The 5,680-nt window shown below is 44.8% G+C and overlaps 1 non-coding gene across 1 annotated transcript; it reads right to left on the bottom strand.

The window, feature by feature from the left end:
- Positions 1 to 4,971: 4,971 nt before the first annotated feature.
- On the bottom strand, positions 4,972 to 5,042 carry TRNAP-AGG (transfer RNA proline (anticodon AGG)). Its single transcript has one exon. It is a non-coding gene; the product is annotated as a tRNA-Pro (tRNA).
- Between the last annotated feature and the right edge of the window lie 638 nt (positions 5,043 to 5,680).

Below are 5,680 nucleotides of genomic sequence, written 5' to 3'. Positions count from 1 at the left end.
ACACTTAACCACTACACCAAACTGGCTCTCCTTTAAAGGACAACTCCTGCGAGAGCTCTGGCTGACCCAAGGTCATTCCAGCAGGTGCAAGTGGGGGAGTGGGGAATCAAGCCCGGTTCTCCCAGATAAGAGTCTGCCCTTTAAAGGACAACTCCTGTGAAAGCTATGGCTGACCCAAGGCCATTCCAGCAGCTGCAAGTGGAGGAGTGGGGAATCCAACCCGGTTCTCCCAGATAAGTCTGCCCTTTAAAGGACAATTCCTGTGAAAGCTATGGCTGACCCAAGGCCATTCCAGCAGCTGCAAGTGGAAGAGTGGGGAATCAAACCCAGTTCTCCCAGATAAGAGTCCGCACACTTAACCACTACACCAAACTGGCTCTCTTTCTCTCAAATTAAGCCCTGTGGAGGCCTCTAGGCAGTTGGAATCTTGGGGGAGGGGCCTTGCAAACTATCTCCTAACATCTCCTGCAAGCATCTTCTCAAAAGGTGCAAAAGGTGCAGGGTACAGATGGTTCAAATATCTGCAGGGTACAGATGGTGCAGACCAGTTGCAATTCTGAGAGATCTCCAGCTACCGCCTGGAGATGGGCAACCCTAGCAAGAGCGCCTTCTACCATCTTCACCCATAGGCCAATGCCTACTCAGCCTATTTGTTAATCTGTCCCTGAGCCCCGCCCTCTCTAGGCTCCACCCCTAATCTTCCAGGAATTTCACAATCCAAAGCTAACAATTCATACTTTTGGCCACTGTACCAATCTGCTTTTCAAACCATAAGTCTGGGCCCATGAGCTGCCCCAAGCTCTTAACCTGCTTTTAAGACATATATTCCTATTGCCTTTCATTTGTCTGCCTTTACTGGAGAGGAAAACAAATATTTTAAATGAACAAACTGACACTATCAAAAAAGAGAGAGATTTACTCTGAATACTGCCTTAAGGGAGTTTAAAATGATGAAAGCTTCAGTCTCCTAACATTTCTAGTTTCAAAGACTGAACGTCTCCCTATAGCCTGGACCACCTAAATAATTTAGATTAAGTTTAAATTGTGCTACACTTTACAAGCCCAAAATCACAGTCACATCTTCACTGGAAAGCTTATAAAATTTTGAAATGCTCCGATAAGTTTAAATCTTGTAGAAGCCCCGGTACCTTCCAAATGAAAGCGCTATTAAAAAATTAGTGCTGAAATTTAAATAAGAGAAGTACCGGATGATTTAAAATTGTCAAAGCTTTTCCATCTTTTATGAACTCCGCGTGCAGAAGAGAAGTGGGTTGCTTCTTTAGCACAATGAAAGGGATTCAGATAATAACACAGACTATAGTCAGAGCAATAATTTAAAAAAAAAAAAAGTTTTCAGAGATGATTTTTGAGTCTGAGAGAGCCAGTTTGGTGTAGTGAGAGCCAGTTTGGTGTAGTGGTTAAGTGTGCGGACTCTTATCTGGGATCCTGATATGATCGTGTTTCTAGATACGGTGGTGTATCGCACCACTAATAATACTTTAGCCATTAAGAATCATAGAAAGGCAGTGGCTAAGAATGGCTATCTACATTATGCTTCATTCCATCCATCTGTTTTGCGTAATAATATACCCTAGGGGCAATTCTTACGCGTGAAACGAAATAGCACCTCAGTTACTGAGTATAAAAAATCTTGTAATCAACTGACTGTGCAATTTAAGGAACGGGGTTATCCAGAAACAGTCATCAAAGGGGCGGAAATTAGGGCTGCAAGACAAGAATGTTCCCTCATGTTACAGCGTAGGAATAAATATAATGGAGAGGCTAGGGAAACGCAAAGTTTATTTTGTTCATTACAATATACTCCTAAGGCATTAGCGATTAAAAATATCATTTTGCACCACTGGGGTATCGTTTCCAGCATTGCAGGATGTGCCTCCCCACCTATAGTTGGTTTCCGTAGATCTCGGAATTTAAGGGACTATTTGGTACATACTGACTTGAAGGCTGCTCATACGTCTTCTCGATTGCCCCCTGGTCATTTTCGTTGCAAGGGTTGCAAAGCGTGCAAGTACTCACTACAAATAAAAGAGTATGTGGATCCTAGATCCCAAATAACTATTAAATTAACAGGGTTCACTAACTGGGACTCGAAAGGTGTCATTTACGCCCTGGTCTGTGGAGATTGCTCCAAAATGTACATAGGATGTTCCCGTAGGACGATTAAGACACATATTTTGGAACATATTTCAAGGGTTTGCCATCAAGTCCCTGGTGTTCCTCTCCTTCAACATTTTATTGAGACTGATCATGACTTAGAATCCTTAAAATTCTTTGTGATTCAAAAAATTGGTGAAATTGGTATAAGTAGAGCGGGTGCTTTGCAAAAGACTATGTTACAAAAAGAGGCATGGTGGATACATTGTTTAAACACTATTGAACCCTTTGGTCTGAATCAATACAATGATCTCTCTTGTTTTTTATAATGTATGTTGTTTCTGGGGTAGGTTGTTAGATTTTGGTGATGTCTCCTTTAAATGGTTGAGTAACAACAGCAATGACCGTCCTTATTAAAAAAAAGGCGTGTGCTCAGTTAGCCTAAGCCGCTAATTAAGATACCAAAATGGGCGTTTGAGAGAGAACTTGGTTTGAGAGAGAACTTGGCTGGAACTTCCAGGTCATTATATCAACTGTTTCTGTATGTTTTTGTCAATATTGCTTTTAGGGTTTGTAGAATCTTTCAGGCTCAAGTGCCATGTTCTACTGGAGAAAGTTTTTCTTCCAGACGTTTCGTTCTCAGCTGTGGAGAACATCCTCAGTGGCGTTGCAGCCGGAGCAGGCGCTCTGACCTTCTTGGCTGCTGTGCATTGAGTGAGGCCTCGGCTGCTGGAGAGCTGCTATTTCTAGGCTGGAGGGGGTGTGGTGAGAGGGCAATTGGTTTATGAATGTACCCATTGTTTGGTGGGGCTTCCTGGAAGGGTGGTGATAAGCAAACTGGCTGTGGAATGTGACCATTGTTCTGTGTTGATTGCTGGGAGGGTTGGAAGGGGTGGGAAGAAAAGGAAGATGGTTGTTGATTGTGCTGATTGTTCTCTGGAATGTGCTGGTTGTTCTGTGACCTTCTGCAATTTGTAGTCTGTACGGTGTCACAGAACCAGCACATTTCAAAGAACAATCAGCACAATCAACAACCATCTTCCTTTTCTTCACACCCCTTCCAACCCTCCCAGCAATCAACACAGAACAATGGTCACATTCCACAGCCAGTTTCCTTATCACCACCCTTCCAGGAAGCCCCACCAAACAATGGGTACATTCACAAACCAATTGCCCTCTCACCACACCCCCTCCAGCCTAGAAATAGCAGCTCTCCAGCAGCCCTGGCCTCACTCAATGCACAGCAGCCAAAAAGGTCAGAGCGCCTGCTCCGGCTGCAATGCCACTGAGGATGTTCTCCGCAGCTGAGAACGAAACGTCTGGAAGAAAAACTTTCTCCAGTAGAACACGGCACTTGAGCCCGAAAGATTCTACAAACCCTAATGATGATGCCAGCCATGAAAACCTGAAATCTTTGATAATATTGCTTTTGTTTAGGGTGGTTTTTATCGGTCACCTCTGTTGTTTACAGTTGGCTTACGAGGAAGCTGCAGGAGCAGCGGAACGCAATCAAAGCTGGAGTTTGCGTGAAGGCAAGAATTTTTTCCTTCAGAAGTCAACAAGCAACGGAGGGACTCCCGTGGAACTTTATTGTTGAGTCTCAGTACTCTGTTTGGAAAATTAAGAGACGGTGTGGGGTCCTCCCTGTAATACTGTATTCGAGACTCCTGTTTGTCTTTGATTTCTAATGGATGTATATGAATGTATGCCTACTTTTGTAGGCTGTTTATTATATGATATAAGTTACTTAATTTTGTACATACTAGTTAAGAGTGTTTTTGCACAATATTTTTTTTATATTTTTTTATATTTTGTAGGGTGCCAGACAGTCTAGGGCAGGCCCTGCTCACACAGTGGCCAATCAGTTCCTCTGAAGGGCCAACAATAGATCATAGAGGCCGAGGCCTTCCCCGGGTGTTGCCTTCTGGCTCTGGGATTCAGAGACTGAGTGCCTCTGAATGTGAAGGTTCCCCTCGTAACTATGAAATAAAGAAAGCAGAACAACAGAGAAAGAGATTATGACACAATGAACGACTGATGGGATCTCTCTTTTTATCTCTGGTGGTTTTTGTCGCGGTTATCTTGAGTATTTGGAAGGGTGGGGTTAACATCAGATTCATATGCGTGAATGTCAAGTGCCATTAAGTTGTTTCCAACTTATGGTGACCTTGTGCATCAAAGAGGTAAAGGTAGTCCCCTGTGCAGGCACCGAGTCGTTACCGACCCATGAGGTGACGTCACATCATGATACTTTCTTGGCAGACTTTTTTGTTATGGGGTGGTTTGCCATTGCCTTCCGCAGTCATCTCCACTTCCCCCCCAGCAAGCTGGATACTCATTTTACTGACCTCGGAAGGATGGAAGGCTGACTCAACCTTGAGCCAGCTACCTGAGCCCAGCTTCCGCTGGGATCGAACTCAGGCTGTGAGCAGAGCTTGGACTGCAGCTTACCCGTTTGGGGTAGCGCGCGGACTGTTATCTGGGAGAACTGGGTTTGATTCCCCACTCCTCCGCTTGCACCTGCTGGAATGGCCTTGGGTCAGCCGTAGCTCTCACAGGATTTGTCCTTGAAAGGATAACTTCTGTCAGAGCTCTCTCAGCCCCACCCACCTCACACGGTGTCTGTTGTGGGGGAGGAAGATAAAGGAAATTGTGAGCCGTTCTGAGACTGAGATTCGAAGTGGAGGCTGGGATATAGATCCAATATCTTCTTGAACATATATGAACATATGAAGCTACCTTATACTGAATCAGACCTTTGGTCCATCAAAGTCAGTATTGTCTTCTCAGACTGGCAGCGGCTCTCCAGGGTCTCCAGCTGAGGTTTTTTCACACCTATTTGCCTGGACCCTTTTTTGAAGATGCCAGGGATTGAACCTGGGACCTTCTGCTTCCTAAGCAGATGCTCTACCACTGAGCCACCCTCCCTCCCCAAAACTTCACCATCTTCAAGTACTTGAAGGGCTGTCATATAGAGGATGAACATATGAAGCTGCCTTATACTGAATCATACCTTTGGTCCATCCAAGTCAGTATTGTCTTCTCAGACTGGCAGCGGCTCTCCAGGGTCTCAAGCTGAGGTTTTCCACACCTATTTGCCTGGATCCTTTTTTGGAGATGCCAGGGATTGAACCTGGGACCTTCTGCTTCCCAAGCAGATGCTCTACCACTGAGCCACCATCCCTCCCCTTTTTCTTCTTCTTCTCTGTGCCATGGGTCTCCTCATCCTATACATTAATGACTTCCAAACCTTCCTATGATTTGCTTAGATCCTGCAGACCAAGTGCCATGGCTTTCTTGATTCTGTCAATCCATCTCATGCTGGGCCTTCATTCTTTCCTGCTGCCCTCAACCTATCCTAGCATCATTGTCTTTTCATGTGACCAAAGCAATTTTCACATTTAGAAAGAGTTCAGGCTTGCTTTGATCCAGAACCCACTTATTTGTCCTTTTGACAGTCATTCATATGTAATAGATATTCTCTATGGGGAGGGACGGTGGCTCAGTGGCAGAGCATCTGCTTGGCAAGAAGGTCCCAGGTTCAATCCCCGGCATCTCCAACTAA

This window comes from Heteronotia binoei, chromosome 3, assembly GCF_032191835.1.
Source record: "Heteronotia binoei isolate CCM8104 ecotype False Entrance Well chromosome 3, APGP_CSIRO_Hbin_v1, whole genome shotgun sequence".
Classification (NCBI taxonomy): domain Eukaryota; kingdom Metazoa; phylum Chordata; class Lepidosauria; order Squamata; family Gekkonidae; genus Heteronotia; species Heteronotia binoei.
This window is presented reverse-complemented; position numbering and strand designations above follow the sequence as displayed.